Below are 22164 nucleotides of genomic sequence, written 5' to 3'. Positions count from 1 at the left end.
TTCTTCAGGGAAAAATCTTTATTGAGAGCGCTACACCCAGTGACAGCGCGTGCGTCTGGCCAGTCATGCAGTTGAAAGGGTTTGGAGCTTCTCTGCCAGGGTAAAACCATAAGAGGGTTGCGTTGGGTTGTGTGGTGGTGGAGTGTGTCTGCCCAGAAACATCAAGTCACGCTTTAATAGGACTGTATATTATTGCTAGCGCGACTTTTTATATAAAAAAAACACAACCAATTCAACACATTCAGTGCTTTGGGCAGGTACTGGTACTCACAGCTACGCAGAACATGCTCTTTTAATGTTAAGGAAGGGGGGGGGGGGTCTGGAGTGTGCACGCTTCTCTACTGTGGTGCAATATTTTTAATGGGGTATTAAGTGCATTTCTCAGTAGCAAACACGTACTCCGGATACTGAATTACCTGCACTTTAAAAAAAAAAAGTTTATTTTTAAAATAAAATCGCAATTGTGTAGCATGCTGCTGCCGGTCACCAACTTTTTTAAATGTATGGTTCTGTAGTTGCCTACCTATTCAGCTTTTTGTGGGGCTTCTACCATGACGCCCTAGAATGTTTACAGTATCAATGTCGGACAAAAAAGTGGCTAACATTCGAAAATCGTAATTGTTTTTGCAGTTTTATATAGTGTGAACTCGGCCTCTGACAGGAAAAAGCGAACAGAGAATAATTTATGCACCCCGCCTTTCCATTATGGGAGAGGGACACAAAAAAACCTGATGAGCACCCTCGCTGGCCCTAACCAGTCCTCCTCCCTACCCCAATCCTCTCTGCCCAAGCAAGTGCTAATGGCTTTCCATCAGCCACTCTATGCAGCCTCTCATACCTGAAGGGAGCCAGAGGCAGGGACATGTCATACCGTGACAGAAGGAGCAGCCCATTGTGATCCTGCCTCTGATAATTAGCCAGCCTGAAGTGGGTCAGGGTCAGTACATGTATGTAAAGGCTGTAGTAACAGCCTTTTTTGCGGTGTGCACTTGCTGATTGGACTGCTTAGTCCACCAAAAAAACAGCCCACCAACTGGCTTCCGCATGAGGCCCTTCCCCTGTGTCCGATTGCCCGCGTTGCCAGTCTGATCCGGGTCAGTGCTTGATTTGTAAAAAAATAAGTAAATGCCAGGGCCCTCATCAGGAGGGCACTGAAGCTTGCACCGCCCATTGCCACTGCCAATCACTGTACCAACACAACTGCTAACCATCACACTTTTACAAGTGTGACAATCCAGACTATTCCACACCACCCAACGCTATAAGAATAGTTTGGATAGCAGGTAGTTTGTCTTTTTTAATGTATAATGAATTAATAAACAATTGTTGTTGTGCTTATCTCTAAATTAGACAGACCGCACCACCATGTGACAGACTGTCATAAGTGCCAGTGTTGACAATTAAGTGCCGGTGCAGAACCCCGGAAACCACTGGCTCAAATTAAGCACTGGGTATAGCCCAGTATAAGATATATTTAATTTCATTAATTGTGTTTGATACGTATACAGTGCGAATCAAGCCACTGGGCAACAGACTAATACAACAACTAAAGCACCATTTATGAAAAACAGCCAAACATTGTGCTTCCTGAAAACAGCTCCCTTTCATTACAATATCGCACTAGAAAGTAGTGTAGCCAGAATGTCATGGGCCCTAGCGTAAGGAAAGAAGTACACTAAGGCCAGTGCTTTAAATGGGCTGCACTCACATGTACTGAGTATCAGCACATCTTATTTTTTATCACTCTTAGTACTGGCACTTATCTACTGCCAAGGAGATTACCTTTACCCAAGAAAAGTAGGCTCATTTGGTGCTACGAGGCTGTCAGAATAAAACTTGTCTGTAGGACACTCTGACTGGCAAAGCGCCCCGTGGCCCTGAGCTGTGCCACTGCGAAACTATTCAGTAGAGGTTCATTTGCATAATGTCTGGGTGTTCACCATCTGGCTGTGTTTGGCAGAGCATGGTTCATTCAGCCCCTGTGCGGTCAATCACATTAACACTATCATGCCTTTGTGCACACACTAGAATCCAGGAAGCCCTGACAGTGGCAATTAACAAAGCTACTGTAGGTAAGAAGTGTAACATCAATTTAATCCCCCCAAGTCTGTTGTGTGAGTGTCTGCCTTTTTTGTGTGTTTGTCTGCTTGTGTGTGCGTGTTTGTATTAGAGAAAAGTGAGAGAATGAGGGAGAGATTCGTGACACTCTCAGGAGGTATTTTAAAAGAAACGTGTAGATTATTTTGTGTGTGCATGTCTGCTTGTTTATTTCTGTATGTGCGCTCAAGAATATATGAGTATTGTGCCAACCACAAGCAAATAACAGTATGGCATTAAGAAGCTTCAAATATTACAAAAACAAGGAAATGTTAACATATCACCATGTTTGACCTTCATTTTATGTAATGAGTTAACATGTCTTGTTTATATGAATATATTTCTCACGTTTTGGTATGTGCTGCTACTGGAATAGAAGTCTTTATTAATACTGCTGTTCTAGTCAGTTTCCAGGGACACTTTCACCTTTCCCTCTAAATGCAATGGACTGCATGCATATTTCTGAGGGTAATGGCATCATATATTAGGTGTTAATGGCAATATGTGGTTTGTGCCACATGTGCACAAGGAATCCCAACATATGAGGCATTTGAGAATACCATCAAGGGAAAAATGAACACTCGATGAAGTGTCTCATGTATCATCATGTCTTTCCCTTAGCCCCGCCCCTAGTCACACCGCTAAAACATTTTAATAAGTACCTGCACATATTTTTCCATTTAAAGCACTGACTATGGCCCATGACACATTGAAATTGAAAATACAGACATAATCAGAGTTCAGTCTGCCCCTCAGGCCTCCAAGCCCCAATATCACTGCACCTGCTGCACCAATGGAATCTACACGCCTGGTGTTAGGCACCACATTTAATTTCTTCCTCTTGTCCTAATATGCCCTATTAAATACAGTTGGGTGAGTGGAATCCTTGCCCTCAATGGGAAAATAAGAAACTATTTCCGGGCGAACAAACATTAAAGCTGGTTAGTTCCGGCAAACACATCAGCCATAGATGCCAAGTTTTGAGACTGCACTAGTGTGATATTTCCATGTTTTGCATGTGTTTTTATGGGGCATTTAAATGCCTTATGAGTGACACTATGATTGATACAGTAGCACGTGGAGAGTAAAGTAGTTTTGCCCATGTAGTGAGATACATTTCAGAAATGATTGGATGACACCTTCAGCTTTTACTTGGGGTTTTTGCCAAGAGCAAAGTTGTATTCTGGGACCTGTAGTTTTGTTCTTAAAGATTGCTGGAGGGTCCAAAAAAGGCAAGTGATGAAAAAGGTACATATGACAGCACACTGGCTACAGTCTTCCCTTAAGTTAAGTCCAGGCACAAGTGTGGGGGAACTGCAGCATCATGTATTCCAATGTAAAAATGCAAGGAAGTGGAAACTGCAGAGTGGTTGTAAAGCCAGTTAATCCACTCTAGTAGCTTTGTGGCCAAATTTTCAAAGACAAAAAGAAGAAGTTTCTCATTTTTTAAACGTTGCATTGTGATAGATTACAACTCCTGTTTAAAATGTTGGTTTTGTAAATGAATGAATGAATGAATTACTGGTATTTATAAAGCGTGCAGCTACTCCAAAAGGAGTGTTCCAGTGCTACAGGTTCACGCAGTACTGCAGTGGAGACGGTTTAGCTCCAGAAAAGCCAGGTTCTCAACAGTTTTTCAAAATTAATCAGGCCTAGGAGGTTAAGGGCCAAAGGAAGTTTATCCATGTTTGTGCGCCCAGGAGGCTAAAGGATTTACCACCCCTGCATGCCACGGGCACCTTAGGGTCATATAAATACACCACAGAGGATGATCTGAGTACTCTTGTAGGTGCGTACTAGCAGACACGTCTCCTAAGGTAGCCGGCTCCCTTGCCTTGGAGAGTTTAAAAAAATGTTACCATGGCCTTAAATTTGATCCGCTCTCTCACCGGGAGCCAGTGAAGGGCTTTAAGATGAGGGGCCATGTGGGACCTAGGTTTTAGACGGAGAATTGCCCTAGCTGCTGAATTTTGCACCACCTGAAGGCACTGCAGGAGGAAGTCCAGCAGGCCCAGGTAGAGAATGTTCGCATAGTCCAGTCTAGACGTGATCAATGCCTGGACCACCATCCTCCTAGAATCCTGTGGGAGGAGCTGAAGGAATTTTCTCTACATCCGAGGTAGGTCAAAGCAGGGCCCTACCAGGGCCTGAACTTGGGAACACATAGAAAGGGCATTGCCAATATAGATTACCAAATTCTTCACTGTGGATTGAGCCACGCTGGGTGGAGAGAATTCTTCTGGCCACCATTGGCTCCAGTCGTGCACTGCAGGCAAACCGAAAAAATCAATTTCTGATTTGTCAGTGTTGCACTTAAGCTGGTTCTCCTCCAGCCACCTGAAGGCCTCTATAAGACAAGATCTAATTGCGCCCCGTCAAACTCAGTGCCTTTGTTGCAAGAGAAAATCAGCTGAGTATCGTCAGCATATGAAATTATCATGGCCCCATAAGCCTCCATCAGTGGTGCTAGGGGGGATTTATACAAGTTAAAAAGCGTTGGGCTAAGACAAGAACCCTGAGGAACTCCCACCTGCAAACTGGGCATGGGAGATTGTGAGAAAGTGGCTCTATATATACTGGACGGGAATAAGGTACAGTGTGAATAGAGTCCACAAACCCCAGAGGTATAACAAAGGTTTAAGTCAGGCCTGACCTTACTCTCCAAAGTGGTAGCTTGGTCGAGCAGTAAGGCAGTACCATAGGACAGTGTTAAGCATTTGTTGTACACACATAGTCATCAAAAGGTTTCACACACTTCAGGACTGAACTCCAGGCCAATTGTTTTTATATCAACAGATAAAGTTGTTTTATTTTTAGAACCAACTGGCATAAAAATATACTTTTCTTGATATGAGCACTCTCATGTAATTACTTTGCATAGAGTCAATACACTTTATGAACACAATAGATACAGGGGTTGCAGAAGGCAACCCAATTCTAAACACACTATAGCATTGAGCTCAATGGGGTTTCATTCATATTAGCACAGTTGATTACTTTGTCAATTACTTTGTTAGTTCCAGGACTGGATCCTAAGTTCAGTCCTGGGGTCTAAGCTGAAACCAATTTAGTAACATCGTTTTAAATATTGTAGTTATTTTTCAGGAATATAAAGCTATTTTAAAAGTTCACACTTTGAAACTTTTCAATGTAAATCTGACAATGTTCCCAAATGGGAGAAAATTCAGTTTGCAGTTAAAGTGCGATCTCGTTACTTTTGTAATCCAGTACTGGGCTCCTGGGTCCAGCACTGGGGTCTCAACTTAAAACAGGTAAGTTATTCCGTTTCAGTATGTCGTATGATTTTTAAAGAATATTTCAAGTTTTCAAAAGTAGACACTTAAAAGAAATTTCATAGAAAAGCAGACAAAAGATTCCTATGGAGAAAATACAAGTTACTAGTAAACCCGGTAAGGATTACTTTTGCGGTTCAGTACTGGGCTACAAGGTATAGTACTGGCTTCTCTCCTGAACACAGGTGAGTACTTCGGAGTTAGGAATTTGGTTGATTTTATATGAATATTTTAAGTTTTCAAAAGTAGACAAAAGAAATTTCATAGAAAAGCAGACAATGGATTCCTATGGAGAAAATACACACTTAGAAGATTTTTCGAGTTAAACCAGTCAATGTTATCCAATGGAAGGTAAGTAAGTTATCGGTTTCCAGGTGAGTACTTGGCTGGTGAAGTGAAGGTTCTGGGCATAGACTCAGGGGTCTCCCAGGGTCAGGTAAGTACAGTTGGTACACCCGCAGTGGCACAGGGTCGGCTGGGTGCAGAGGTAGTTAGGCCCAATGTTATCCAATGAGGGAAAGGGGGCCTCTGGTTGGTGGCTGCTGGCTAGCAGGCCATGCAGCTGTGGGAGCTTTGCTCATGGTCACTTGCTCAGGGCAAAGGGGGAAGTGGGATAGGACAAAGGTGGCACGGCCAGCGGCACTCGGGCGGCTGGGTGCAGGGTGCTTTTGAGCCGTCGGGCGCTCAATGTTATCCAATGGGAAAGGTCACAAACGAACAAAGGCTGCAGGCTCGGGGACGGAGACTCTTCAGGGGCAACCACCACTTCGAGAGGTAAGTTGAGAACTGGGAGCAAAGGTAGGTACCCAAAAGGAAGGCACAGAGGGCAGGGCGCCGGGTGCAGGGGTGTCTTTGGGTGTCGGATAAGCTTACCCTCAGCTGGTCGCTGTTGGGGTGGCCCCTGGTTCTGAGTCTGCAGGCGTCGTCTGGTTTGTCGGGAGGGTCTTTGGGCACTGGACTTCGGGTCCAAGTCACCGGGGGATGTCCTCAGGGTCTTGATTCACTCCAGCACAGGCCAGACTTGGCGGGTGCACAGTGTGCAGGGTTCACGGTTTCGGGCTGATGCCAGGGCTTGTTACTTGCTTTGAGCAGTACCACTGCTCGTGGGAGGCCCAGGTAGTCAGAGTCACAAGGCAGTCAGGTCCTCCAGGGTTTTTTGAGGTTGCTGACCACTGGAGATGTCGGGGTTTAGCAGGAGCAGGTTCGAGGGTCGACGGGCCGGTAGGGCTGGGGCCAAATCAGTTGGCGTCTTCCTCTTTTTAGCAGCTGCACAGCAGGTCTACTTGTTTTTTGATCTTCTTTCTTGTTTCGGAATCTGGATCTGAGGTAGGAAGGTTCAGGGAGCCCCTAAATACTGAATGTAGGGGCGTTACAGGTAGGTCAAGGGCAGGGACCAATATGTCCTGGGGTGGGTACACCTCCTAGCCTGCTCCTCTCCTGTGGGAGGGGGGCAGGAGCCTAGCTATGATTGGGCAGGGCTCGCCATCTTCAAGATGGCCAGAGTCCCCGGTCGTGCTTCACCTCGTCTCCCCCACCTGAGGGGTGGGGTTGGCACAGACTGGCACCCTCCCCTTCCTGACGTAGTTTTCCCCAAAACTTTTCCTGCCAGAGTGGGGGTCAGGACTGGTGGGGGCCAGTTGCTGGGTACAGAAAATGGTCTGGAGAAGCTCACAGAGGCGGTATGCCTTTGAAGCTTCCCCTGCACACCCTGGGGGAGGAGACCTAGCACCTTGCCCAGGATGTGCATTGTTGCAGGCCCAAGAGAGCGGGGGGCTCTCCACCCAGGGGTCCAGCAACATGTCTGGTGTGTGGCAGCCTCTTCAACCACTCAGCCCAGATGTGGATTGTAGGTTAGGTTTCAGGGGGCATCTCTAAGATGCCCTCTGTAGTGCATTTTACATTAAATCCCACACTGGCATCAGTGTGGGTTTAATGTGCGGAGACGTTTGATACCAAACTTGTCAACCTTCAGTGTAGCCATTATGGTGCTGTGGAGTTCGTAATGACAACCTCCCAGCACCGTAAACTCTTAATGGCATCACTGCACTTCCAATGCCCAGGAATGGCCCTGGGTACTGTAGGGGCACAGGGCTCATGCACCTGTGCCCACACCACTGGCATAGGGCACCCAGCTAGAGGGGTGGCTGATGTATGCCAGGGCAGTGGGTTTGTGGGCATGGCACACAGGGATGTGTGCCATGTCAACTCTTTGTTTAGTTCTGCACCATGACACTCAGTCTGAAAAGGCAGTGTGTGGGTGTCAGGGTACAGGGCCCCTAAAGGTGGCACAATAAGTGTCGCAGGCCTTAGGGGTCTTCTCCGGTCACAATGCCCTGGCTACCTAGGGTACCATTTACTAGGGGCTGACATGTGGCCAGAGATGCCAATTGGGTTTAGGCTTCAGTACAGTTTTTAGGGAAGGAACACAGGCCCTGGGTTCCTGATTGACAGGGACCCAGGGCCCACCAAGGAAAAGTGCATCCGGTGTAAGGCAAAAAGTGTGTGTGTGTGGGGGGGGGGGGGGGGGTACTGCAACAGAAACTCACTTTCTCACAGAGATCAGAAAGGGGGAGTCCAAATAACCTGTTCTCTGTCCTCCAGATAAGATGCTATCCAGACTAGGGCCCTACCTCCAATACCCATATTCTTCAGTCTATCGAGGAGCCTCCTTTGTGGCACCTTGTCGAACGCTGCCGACAGGTCCAACAATAGGAGGATCGCTCTAGCCCCTGATCCAGCTTCTCCATAAGATGTTCCGTCACTTCCAACAGGGCTGTTTCAGTGCTGTAATTAGCCCCGAAACCGGAATGAGTGGGGTGCAGGACATTGTGATTCTCTGCAAACTCCATGATCACTTTGTTAGTGTGCTTCTCCAGCACTTTGGAGAAGGCAGGAAGGAGGGAGACAGGCCTGTAATTTGTGGGTATATTAGGGTCGGCACTTGGTTTTTTCAGGAGTGCTAGGATTTTTGCCTGCTTCCAGAGAGGCTGCACAACGCCAGCTGCCAGAGATGAATTCAACACATTATTAAAGGATTTGTTTATTGTTATTCATTATAAAATTAACAAAGCAAGAATAGCTTCACATACATGGCTCTGTGCTTAGATCCATGTACATATAATAAAATCATGCTTCCAGTTGTGCAACATTATTTAAAAGAACTGCCAGGCATGATAATGTAAGGGAACGTAATAAAAACAGATCTATTTGAACTTTGAGGAGATTGGAAAAAGAAACCATTAAAACATAGGCATATGTGTGTATTCTGAACGGGACAAGAAAAAATAAATCTCAGCGATGAACACACAACCACCACATTACTTAAATGCAGTAGTGGAGGGCAGGGAGACTGCTTCCAGCCGAAAGCCAAAAAACAGGAAACACACGGCTAGCACCTCATCTGTCCTCCTCCCCAGGGAGAAAACCACAGACTAGCTGGCATACTGCCATGAAGAAAGCACCCGGAGCAGCTTTAAGGCAGAAAGGAGCTACTAAATTGGTATGACGTGGCATTTCAGTGTGGTGATGCAGAGATCTGCTTGGATGTGTTTAAACTGTGATGAGTTGCACTTGGCCGGGCTGCATCACAAGGATCAAGATGACCTTACTAGGCTTGGCAAACAGTTAGTTGGCTAAAAGGACACTTTTGCCTGAGTGATAGGCAATCTATTTGACTTTTGGATAGTGCATGAACATAGACACAAAATCCATGTGGTTACTGATATAAAAGACACACCTGTGCAAATATACAGAGAGAGCAATTTACCTAGAGACATCCATGCACATGTGTATTAATGCACCCTGACTACTCATGTACTACACCTTCTGAAACAAAGGCACATATTTACTTAAACCTACAGGACCCCTACACAGAGACCACCTGACATCCAATCACCCATAGTCAGAGAGTAAGATACATGTAATTTAATGTTGGTTGTTTGTGGGGCAATTTATGCTACTTCTAAGATCACCTCAAAGCAGTCGATGTTAAAGGTAAGCGGAAAGGAAGGAACAAGAAAGAGAGAATGAGGAAAGAGCACTGAGAATGGAATGAGCTTCCACAGAATGGAGCAGAAGGTTGTAGCTGACTTCAGACATCTGATTGGGAAGAAGAAAGGTGGAGAGGATCATAGGCTACCGGGGAGGGAAAAAGAAACAGGAGTACAGCATCCATTTTAGAACATCCTCATCCCTACTTCTCATCCCTAATTCTCATTTATCATCTCTACTTATTTTCCCCTATCTATTCCATCATTCCTACTTCTCATCCATTATCCCGACTTCTCTTCTGTAATTCCTGTAGGAGAGTAGGGTCTGCTTTCTAGGGTCACCTCCACTTTTTGCTGTGATTTTCTGGTTTTTCGACTTTAGACTGGCTGTGGTCCTGCTAATCAGGCCCACAGCCTAGCTGTTCTCTCTCTAAATTGATACGATGTACTTTAGGTACATACCAGATTGGTTACTGGGTCACCTTTGTGAGCCCCTGTATAGTGTACCATAGGAACCCAGGGCAAAGGTGCACCCAAGGCCTACCAGGGGCTGCAGCATGTATTGTGCCTCCCCTGGTTGGGCCTCCAAACTGACACCACAGGTCTGTTCACACAGTCTGGGTAAGGTTGTGTAATCACCCCTTACTTAGATATAGTATATCTATATCTACCTTATATATAGACACATAGTAACCTATAAGTCACTCCCATGGCAGGCCTTAACAATACTGAAGGCAGAGTGCTTGGTTTTATGTGAAAGGATGCCCTAGAATGAGCTGAGCCCCTCTGCAGCTTTCGGAACCATCTCCTTATAGCTGTTCTATGATATAGCCAAACCATATACTCTTAAGTGCATTATAATCCTCGTGGTTAATGCTAACTTTGGTTTGGCTTTATCGAAACATGTCGTGAAAGGTGTCAAAAACTTTGGAATAATACGCCCACACCAGTCCTGGAGGCGGGGGTAGCATTCCACCCTTCTAGAGGGAGAAGACATGTAGTTACTGGTACACACGATTAAAGTTAAACAGAGCCTCAGCATCATAAAATGGATGCTGCTGCCACAGACATGAGTATGACCTCCTGCTGCTGGACAATAGGTTTCCTTTCAGTAGAGGTGGTAGCACCACCCCGGATGGACTTTAGTGTATTGGGGCAGGGAGGGCTGCATTCAGAATGCATTTTCCAGACACTGCCTGCGGCACACAAGGTACTTCATGCCTAGCCCTGTTCAAACCAGTTTTTGGGGCACTCCAGGCTAGCTCTGGTGCGAAACTGAACAAAGGGAAGGGGGTGTAACCACCTCTCCCCAGGTCCACCCATAGGAGGGACCTTACAGGTAGTTCAGCCCCTTAATTTGGTATAAGTATAGGAGCTGTGTCCCTAGGACTTTAGATTAACCTGGACGAAACTTTGAAACAGACATCCTGGACCTTCAACGTTCCATTTCGACTGGAAGATGGAAGACATCTCCCTTGTGGTCAAGGAGGGACCACCCTGTGCAAACAGGCAGCATCAGCAACTTTGCTGGTCTGCATTGTCGAGACTCCCGCCGGAACCCGAAGACTGCGACACAGGACACAGACTTCCAGACATATCTGACGTTGCTCGACGATCCCAGCAAAGCTGAGACCCATGGCGGTCACGAGAGACGTGGGACCGGAACTCTTGGACATCCTGTATTTTGCTAACTGCATCGACTCCTGAGGTAACTCGCAGTTGTGCATTGGGATACGAGAAGCCCCAGACCCGAGCACTATTTGCACCGAAGCTCAGGCCTCCAGACTCCACGAGTGTCCCGTGGGGCCCGCTCCTGTATTTCAGCTCGACACGTCTTCCCGGTTCCTAGTCCATTGGCTAGTGAGTCCCCTGAAGACTTACTTTTGGACTTAACTCGCTTTCCTGGTTGCTCCAGCTTACCTGCAAAAGAGAAGCTCCCCAGACCTTGCTGGTCTGCACCGAAGCCAATCTCCACATTTTGCGTGGATTGCGTTTGCCAAGGCTTGATGGGTCCAATCCGGGCACCGACACCACAGTCAACTAGATCCTTCGTGGGACAGCTCCTGGTTGTCGTCGACACCTCCTGCCTGGTCCTCATTGCTGCAGAGACAAGCTTCACTTCTTCACTTGAAATCACCCAACATCGCCTGGTTCCTTCCTGGTCACCGGCTAGTGACCCAGACTCTGTCCCTTCTGCTGTCAGGTTCTACAGATCTTTGATCCACCCGGACACTTATCCTCTGGTCACCTGCAGCCCCTCTTTGCAGATCTCCATAGAAAACATTGACGAAAGCCAACACCAAAAGGCACCTATGCACCCAGCTTCCCTGGGTGAGATAACACGAGTACTCCGGTGCTCCCGTGGGTCTTGACTCTCGAAGTGTCCTAGTCTAAAGGGGTTTCATCGTAGTGCGTCCGGAAGTGTCCTTAAATTGTAACTTTGTAACTTCTTTGTTTCCCATAGAAAGTCAATAGTAACTTGCAGCTGTGTTTAGACACTGCACGCGTCTCCCATGGGCCTCCTACTTCCTAACCTTTGGTTGTTTAGAGTAGCCCCAGCGATTCCCTAGGCCCTAGGCCTACTTTCTATTTCTATCGTGGTTCTTATACCACTATTTTAGTATATGGTTTGTGAGGCCCCTAGGGCAACGTATACTGTGCAACTTATCGTATGTTAATTAAGTAACTTGTATTGTACTTTTACCTCTGACCTCTTAAAGAGTGCGGAGGGGTTGTGTTTAGAATAGATACATATATATTTGATATATACCTTGTGTAGTGTACTTTCATTTGGTATTCAAGGGATTATATATGGTGAAACAACTCTCTTAACATGCTCTTTGAAGTCTTAGCTTGATGACTGCTGGTCCATGCTACCACTAGGATAGCTTTCTATAAGGTTGACTTTACAACCACCATCAATAAGGGTCGATTAAACTGGTACAAGGTGCCCACTAGAACTAGTGAGTACAAAAGGAGGGGTGGTCCGAGTTTGTTAAATATACTTTTCAATCATTTCATGTTAATACATATCTACAGGTGTACAGACAAAATATCGACTCCAAAATATCGACTGGACATAATATCGAGTTTTAAATATAGACTGGACAAAATATCGACTGGACATAATATCGACTACAAAAATATCGTTTTTCAGGTAAGTGAAGTAATATCGACTGTATAAAATATAGATAGCAAAAATATCGAATTTTTAATAATATATAATATTTTATAGTGTATTTTTATGTAATAATATGTGTGAAAAGTGTGTATTAATGTTATAAAATATTTTATTAAATGAATTTTGTTTTTATAATAATTGCGTAATGTAATTCTGTAGCGGGTTGTGGGTTTATAGGGGAATAGGGTGGGAAGTAATTTAATAATTAATTAATTAATATATGTTTGTTAATATTTTTAATTAATAATTAATTGATAATTAATTAATATTAATTAGTTAATTAATTAATATAATTTTGTACATATTTTGTATTAGTAATTAATTGGTAATTAATTAATTGTAATTAGTTAATTACATTAATTAGAGTACATTTTTAATATATATAATTTTGTGTTATTTTTAAGTAATTAATTGGGAAAAAATAATATTAATTATTAAAATAATTACAGCTAATGTGCTAATATATTTACTTTATTGTTATTGTTAATTAATAATTAATTGGTAATTAAATAATATTGATAAATTTTGGGTAAAGGAGCATTTTTAGGGTTCAGGGTCAGTTTTCAGTTTTTGGGTAAAGGGGCATTTTTAGGGTTTTGGGTCAGTTTTCAGTTTTAGGGTAAAGGGGTATTTTTAGGGTTCAGGGTCAGTTTTCAGTTTTTGGGTAAAGGGGCATTTTTAGGGTTTTGGGTCAGTTTTCAGTTTTAGGGTAAAGGGGTATTTTTAGGGTTCAGGGTCAGTTTTCAGTTTTTGGGTAAAGGGGCATTTTTAGGGTTCAGGGTCAGTTTTCAGTTTTAGGGTAAAGGGGTATTTTTAGGGTTCAGGGTCAGTTTTCAGTTCATGGGTAAAGGGGTATTTTTAGGGTTCAGGGTCAGTTTTCAGTTCTTGGGTAAAGGGGTATTTTTAGGGTTCAGGGTCAGTTTTCAGTTTTTGGGTAAAGGGGCATTTTTAGGGTTCAGGGTCAGTTTTCAGTTTTTGGGTAAAGGGGTATTTTTAGGGTTCGGGGTCAGTTTTGGGTTTTTGGGTAAAGGGGTATTTTTAGGGTTCAGGGTCAGTTTTCAGTTTTTAAACAATATTTTTGCAAGTCGATAATGTGACCGTCGTTACTCTTTGGAGTGGGAATAGTATTTTTTACACTTCTGGTATTGTACGCTAATATAATAGTATCCTATTTAATTATAGTATGTTATTATATATATATGTTCTTACAAATATGATGGTAAAAAATTATTTTTATTAAGTTTATTTATTATTTAATTATTATAATTTAATTTAAGTATTTTTAAGTATATTTTAGTAATTCAATTTTAATATTAATTTAATTAAACACTGTTTTTAACAAAGTCGATATTTTTTATAACTATATTATTGTAAACGATATTTTGTACTCGATATTTTTGTACTTACCTGTTTGTAGATACAAACTCGATATTTTGACTGTCGATATTTTGTCCACGATATTTTTGCCAGTCGATATTTTGACCCTCGATATTTTTTCAGTGATCCATATCTACAATCACCACAATTGTATTTCGCTGTGGGTAAGCTTAGCACAATAAAAGTAGAGTATGCAGTATTCAAAGTTAAATTGTATTTATTCCTGTAGAGGTGTATTCATTATACTTGTTATTGCATATGATTACTTAGAAACCATCAACATATTATCAATGTAATTGTGAAATCATTACATAAATAGTGCTCTCAGTGAGAAAGGGAAAGGGAGTGAGGAGTATGTGAGGGACTGGGTAAAGGTGGTGTGACATTAGAACATCACATTCAAATCAAAAACTCCTTTACAATCAAGGTAATGTAAATGTTCCCAAAGCACATCACACATAGGTAAGATTGATTAGTTTTTTTGATCCTATGGCGTGTAGGGTTGGCGTAGTCTACGTTTTGACCCCGAGTACGTTTAAGGGTTAGTCTTGCCTCATGTTGGGGTCTTCATCAGGACATAGTGGAGAGCCTGGAAAACATGGCATTGCCTATTATTAGTTAACTATGTGGTGAACTGACACTTTTTAAATTTTTTTTTATTTTTCAAATTTTTGAAAACCTTTATTTGTGTAGATGGTTGCATACAAATACGGGCCTACAACCCAGAGGCCGGCCACAGAACAAACTGGAAAGCACCAATGTCAATAAAAAGTACAGAGTGGTTACGCAATACTACACAATGCTGCGAGTCCATAATGCTAACTGAGCGCAACCCCCTGGCACAGGATCACAGAAGGTTAATTTTATGTTAAAGAATAAAGGATCGGTTGTATAATAAGTGTCCTGGTGCACATGGCGGGGAACAGAACCAACAACATTATAATAGGGAATCCATAAATCTGTCATCAGAATCGTCCAAAGCGTTCAAGCCATAGATGCCCTTGCAATTCTTCTTCACTCAGTGTCCACCCGCAACCTCATGTGCCCAAAGACAAGCAGAACATCACTCTCATGAAAATCAAATTAGCAGTGAGACGGATAAATTTGCAATCATTATACAGCCCAACCCGGAGAGTAAAAGGAAACGAAAATACTAGAAAAATGGAAAAGGGGACTCCACGTTACTGTACCCGCCCCACGGCGATAATGGCGATCAACAATCCAGACAGCAAACATTCTTGGGGGCGGGGCGGCTAAGTCAGGATAAACAGAACCTGAAAGTACCATATTATATAGGAATACCCAAACCTCCCCCCCCAGGCACTCACCTCGCGGGAATCACGCACAGTCATGGAGACCCAAGAAAAGGACACAAAAGAACCATAGAAACAAGTAACTATCTAATAGTCCCCAATCCACCCGCCCCACCCTGCACCCCTGCAGAAGGCTATGGCCTACCCCTCCCAGCAGCGTGCCTGTCGCCCTAAACATGAACCCGAAATATAGAATGAGATAATATAGGGAAAGGGAAGAAAACAGATAAAAAGGGAAAAAGGAAAGCCAGGGGGGAGGATACCATGTAACAAAGCGCACGGCCCCCACCCCCGCCCATACAAACAACTAGTGCAGCCCAAAACGAAACTGGCATGTTTTTCAGGTAGCCATACATAGTAAGGATTCGACAAATTATCTCAATTTGGGGCAGTCCATAACTCCGTGCACCGAACAGCAGTCCTCCGGATTAAAAACCGGGCTCACCCCAGTCCTTTCTTAGCTATCGCCACGATGTATGTCGAAGTAGCGGGCATAAAACAAAGCGGAGAGAAAAGGCCGTGGAGCAGCCGCTGAACGGCCAGTGGAAGCAACCCATAAGGTCTCCTCCGCCGACGGTAATGCAAAAGCTGTTTATGGCAGTCATGTACATCAGTGTCAATGATCCCCAGCAAATCCTCCCGCAGGCGAACCAAGACATCGCTACCCCCACCAAAATGCGGGAAACAAACAGCAACCACCTCGGGCCCATCCGCATCTCTGAGGGACGGCCCGGGAGCAATGGCGGTTACCACATTGTCTTGCACACAAGAATCCCGGGCCAAGGTCACTTGCCAAATCTTCAGCGCTCGTAGGACGTCGCCAATCGTGGGTTCACGCTCCCCAGTGCAGGCCCCATCACAGTACAGAGGTACAGCATCGACATCCCGGAGCGTTCCACAGCACACGGCATCAGTCGCCATTTTGCGATAACCGCGCCGTCTTTTTGGAACCAACTCCTGGGGCGGGCTCACAAGCAGGGCCCCCACGGGATCCCCCTCAAGCATCCAAACAGCAACCTCGATGCAAAAATGAGGGCCACCAAAAGAGGGGGACCCGCCGGCGCCACCGCTCCGCTGGAGCCACTCTCCGCCACCGAGCGATGAAATTCGGAATGGCCGGGCAGCAGTGCTTAATTTGTAAAATCTGAAGTGCAGGTGCTCAAATGTTTGTCAGAGGCCACACCTACTTTTCTGTGGCTCCACCCACTTCCTTCATACACACCTCCCAGCCAGGGAAGCATCAGACTAGAGACTGAGAAGTTTAAAAAAGAAGAAACAATGAAGCAGACATTTTCCCTCTATGCATCCAGGATCTGGAGCAACACCGTCCCTCTATCAGGATTGCTACAACAACGCCGTTCCAATTTAGGAAGAGACATATTCGCACCTCTTTTAAGAACATGTTATCAAAATGCAGTGTGCACTAACATTACACAAAAGTGCTGCCTCTCATTTTACGTGTCTTTATGCTTGTGGTGGACCCTGTGCAACACTCCACTGCCTTTTGCAAGGCACGCTCTACAGAAATACCACAAAATACATAGGCGCAGCTCTTTGAATTGTTGCAGCGCAATGCCCTCACTTTTCACATCATACTCGAGGGTGGTACTTCTTTGCAGCCCTACAGATGGCACGGTGTTTGTGATACTAGGAAGGAAAGTGGGAACGGGTCAGAGCCAGCCAGGGCAGAAACCCTTTTTCATAACCCGGCTGCACAGTCCCTTCCATCATGTGATTGTGAACATACTGTAAACCGTCAACCGTGCACAGTTTCACAAGTGACAAAATCCATCCTCAGCCTGAGGCAGTGCGGGTACGCTAGGGTGTGGTGTGGCTGGAAAAGCAGCACATGCATGCGCGCGCATTGAAATGTGAAAAATCTGTGCACGCTGCTTGCCGCGCACAGCCCCAACCCCCACAGATTTGCCCTGACCCAAAACTGAATCCAGCAGTATCCCAGTGCCAGTACTGAACTACTCTGATCCATCCTGGCAGCCAGGGCCGGCCCGTAACTGCACAATATCCACTGTGACAGCACTACTGGCAACATGATCAACTACCAGGGGATCAAACACCATGATCAGACCAATTAACAACATAATGATAAGCCCTGCCCCCTCTGCGCAGCTTTATTTTTTAAATCATGATGATTTGAACCCCAGGCCACCAACAGACCAATCAACATAATGATTAAACTTAAAGAAACAGTAATCGTGCCACCTGCGGCCTGCCAGGCCCTGCCCTGCCTCACCTCCGCCATATTTTTTTAAATATTTTTTTAAATCATGATGATCATTAGACCAATCAACAGCATAATGATTTAAAAAAAGCCTTTTACTATGTTTTTTTAAATTAAACTTGCCCTAGGCTATGGCAGGTTGTCTGCTTTTCAAATAACCATAAATAAACGTTTCCTCAAATCGTAGAAGGGTGTGTGCACTTTTCTTTCCACATCTTAAGGGAAGAACGCTATGAGTGCTGTCTCTATGAACGAGTTTACACATTGTATAAGGCTATAACCGGCCCTGCCCTGCCTCATCTGCGCAACTTTATTTAGGCCGCCGGCCTACTCCAGGTAATGCCTCAAAATCAATCACTCCACCATCCTCATCGCCCGATCGCCGACGCCGCTACTTTGATCGGTGGCTGGCTGGCTTGCCACGATGACTCGGACGGTGGTGGGGAGCGTGAAGGCCAGAGCCTGAGGCAGTGCGGCCGGGTATGCTGGGTTGTGTGGTGTGGCTGGCAAATCGGCGAATGCGCGCGCATTAAATGTGAAAGCGCACAGCCCCAACCCTCACAGATTTGTCCTGAACCGAAACTGAATCCAGATTCCCAGGAAAGTCCAGACAGTCAGTCAGTACTGATCCATCCAGGCAGCCCGGGCCGGCTCCCAATTGTACAAATTCAACAATACCTACTGTGACTGACTGCACAACTACTGCCAACATGATCATCAAACCAGGGGGGTCACCGTCAATCAAACCTCATCATCATGATCAGACCAACCAACCAATCATAATGATAGGTCCTGGCCTGCACCCCCCCCCCCCGCCTCACCCGCGACAGCTTTATTATGATTGATTGATCATCAGACCAATCAATAAAGAAACAGTAATCACTGCGCCTGCGGCCTGCCCTGGCTGCTTGCCTCACCTGCGCACTCGCAGCTTTATTTATAGGCCGCCTGGCCGCCGGCCTACCCCGTCCACAGGCCATGCCTCCCCCTCACCTGGTGTGTGAGCACATAGTTATGTCCCTACCTAACTCCTGCTACTTTCAACTGTGGCATAGAAGTTTGTTCACTTCAACCACAATGATACTCAGTCAGGGTGCGGTCCGGTGCTGTGGTTGTGTGAGGTGTGGCCGTGCTGGTATGCTGGGGCGTGCTGTGGCAAAATTAAAGCAGGCAGCGAATGCGCGCGCATTCAATTGCAAAATCTGCGCACGCATCCCTGCCTCTGCCGCGCACAGCCCCAACCCCGCAGACAAAGACCTGCCCAACTCAGTGTCCCAGCCCGCCCACTGTCCGTCCATCACCACCCCCTTTTGTACCGCCCACTGATCCGCGGCCTGAAGTCTTAAGTGACGATGTCATTGAAAGAGTGAGGAGAAAATTTTTAAATGAGAATCGGAGTCAGTCACCAGTACGACGGTAACTAAGTGTCAGCAGCAGCACAGTACACACTCTCTGTGGTGGTGCTACGACTCTTTACAAATGCATCAATTACTGACGGTGCACTTCTTAATGTGTGAGCAGCGTGACTGTACTGTAGACCCGGCCCTGACAATTAGGTGCCGGTGCTAAGCACCGGCAGGCCCCGGCACAAATTAAGCCCCGCCGGGCAGCGCAACAAGGGGGGAGCCACCAACACGGCGTCCCCAACACACAACTTGCCGCACCTCACCCCTGGACCACCAGACGGTAGTCCCAGGCGCGTTCAGTTGCCTCCGGCTTTTTCGCACAACGGCCTCCTCCGGCCGGTCTCCATCCTCCACCCGAGGCCGCCACCGACACCGTCTCGCCGGCTACTCGCTGAAGGCAAGGCCCCAGTCTCCACACCACGGAGGCCGCACTTCCTGGGAGGACGCCGCTGCGGACCCACTGAACGCCGGAGCCACCAGGGCGGGTGGTAAGTATCAGCAGACCTTCATCTATAAAATGTTATCGTTTTTGGGCAGGATGGGCGGCAAGATAGATGAGTTTGGGCAGGGAGGCCGGCGGAGCCGAGCTACCGTGCGGCCATCACGATGTCGAGCTTGGCTCCTCCCTTGAACTCACACTTTTAATATAAACTGAATGTAGGGATTACCTACATGAAAAGTGACGGACGGCGAATCATGCGTCGCGTCTTGGGCTTGGGCCTGCTCCTTACGTTTCTGAAATAAAGTACAATGGGGGGAGGTTTTTACCGGGAATGCTTGGGGCTGATTAGCAAACTGGCAAGGGAATACTGTGGCACGGAGTATGACTCCTCTTGAATGGAGAATGGGGTATCATTAAATCTTCATTTGGTAGGCTTCTCTGTACACCGCACACCGTTCTGGAGGGGTCAAGAGAAAAATCGGAATCAAGATCTCTGACTTAAAATTATATTCAGCACCTCAAGAATTACCGCCCCATCTCGCTACTCCCGTTTCCAGCCAAAGTCATCGAGAAGACCGTCAACAAACAGCCAACCACAGCACCGAGACCGCCCTCATCGCCGCCACAGACGACATCCGAGCCCTGATGGACAACGGGGAAACAGCGGCCCTCATCCTCCTAGACCTCTCCGCGGCCTTCGACATGGTCTGCCACCGCACCCTAGTGCAGCGCCTCAGCAACGTCGGAATCCAGGAGAAGGCGCTGGAATGGATCGTCTCCTTTCTCGACGGAAGAACACAAAGAGTCCGCCTACCACCGTACAAGTCAGAGGCCACCAAAGTCATCTGCGGCGTCCCTCAAGGATCCTCACTGAGCCCGACTCTCTTCAACGTCTACATGAGCCCCCTCGCGGCCATCGCACGCCAACACAACCTCAACATAATCTCCTACGCCGACGACACCCAGCTGATCCTCTCCCTGACCAACGACCCCGCCGCCGCCAGAGCCAACCTGCACGAAGGGATGAGAGAGGTAGCCGAGTGGATGACGACGAGCCGCCTGAAGCTGAACACAGATAAGACGGAGGTCCTCATCCTGGGCTCCTCGCCCTCCGCCTGGGACGACTCCTGGTGGCCCCCCGCCCTGGGCACCGCACCCAGACCGACGGACCACGCACGCAACCTGGGTTTCATCTTGGACTCCTCCCTCTCCATGACCAGGCAAGTCAACGCCGTCTCCTCGTCATGCTTCAACATCCTGCGCATGCTTCGGAAGATCTTCTGGTGGATCCCCACAGAGACCAGGAAGACCGTCACCCAGGCCCTCGTCACCAGCCGACTGGACTACGGCAACGCACTCTACGCCGGAACCACCGCCAAGATCCAGAAGAGACTCCAGCGCATCCAGAACGCCTCAGCCAGACTCATCCTTGACATCCCACGACACAGCCACATCTCCGGACACCTAAGAGACCTGCACTGGCTCCCGGTCAACAAGAGAATCACCTTCCGCCTCCTTACCCACGCACACAAAGCTCTCCACGACCAAGGCCCGAGCTACCTCAACAACCGAATCAACTTCTACGCTCCCAAACGCCACCTCCGATCCGCCAGCCACGCCCTCGCCGCCGTCCCACGCATCCGCAGAGCCACCACAGGAGGAAGGTCCTTCTCCTACCTGGCCGCCAAGACCTGGAACTCCCTCCGGGCCGACCTGCGCCTGACCCAAGACCACCTCTCCTTCAGGAAGAAGCTCAAGACCTGGCTGTTCGAGCAGTAGCGGCAACCCCCCCCCCCAAAGCGCCTCGAGACCCTACGGGTAGGTAGTGCGCTCTATAAATGTCTTTGATTGATTGATCTTTGATTGGTTAAATGCTCCTGTGTTGGAGAACTTAAAAAATCGAATTAAAAAGCAGCAGTTGGGCAAGGCAAATGGTAAAGCAAGATTACAAGGCGGCATGTAATGTGGTGACCGTCTTGTCGTGTCCGCCTTTATTTTACTCGTAGTTACAGGAGATTGTATTGGAAAAGTTCCACCTCCTGACACAATCCCTTAGAAAGCGTAGATACTCCTTCTAGACGGTCCCTTGAGCACTCGCTGAGTGTCGTCACGGCACACTCGCCTGGAAGCCGCTGATTGGCTGTCCTAGCCGAGCCCCTTCTGCTCTTAGCATCTAGCGGTTGTAGGAAGGTGGATATCTGACTATGGTTACCCCCAAACTTTTTGCCTGGTGTTTAGCTGGTTTTTGACATAGTTGGCCTGGGATCCTGCTATTCAGGGCCCAGGCTAATTGCTCTCTCCTTAAAATGGACTCCATGTACCTTAGGTGCATACACAATTGGAACTGGTTCACCTTATTGGCCCCTGTAACAGTGTACCCTAGGTACCCAGAGCATAGGTGTTTCCAAGGCCTACCAGGGGCTGCAGCATGTATTGTGCCACCCCTGGCCTGGCCTCCATATTTGACACAACTGGCTGATCACTCAGCTGGGGTAAGTTGGTGTAATCACCTCTTACTTAGATATAGTATCCCTATATCTAACCTAAACTGGACACATATGTTCCTATCAGCCACTCCTATGGGAGGCCTCCTCAATCCTGGAGGCAGAGTGCTTGGAAATATGTGAGATGGTGCTCTAGCATGAGCTGAGCCTGTCTGCAGCTATCGGGAACAACTCCCTTAGCTGTTCCGGGATATTGCCATACCATATACTCTTAAGTGCATTATAATCCTCGCGGTTATATGCTAACTTTGGTTTGGCTTTATCAAAACATGTTGAGTAAGGTGTCATACGATTTGGAATACTATCCCCTCGACAGTTCTGTC

The sequence above is a fragment of the Lissotriton vulgaris genome, chromosome 3_1 (assembly GCF_964263255.1).
Source record: "Lissotriton vulgaris chromosome 3_1, aLisVul1.2, whole genome shotgun sequence".
In the NCBI taxonomy this organism is placed as follows: Eukaryota; Metazoa; Chordata; class Amphibia; order Caudata; family Salamandridae; genus Lissotriton; species Lissotriton vulgaris.
This window is presented reverse-complemented; position numbering follows the sequence as displayed.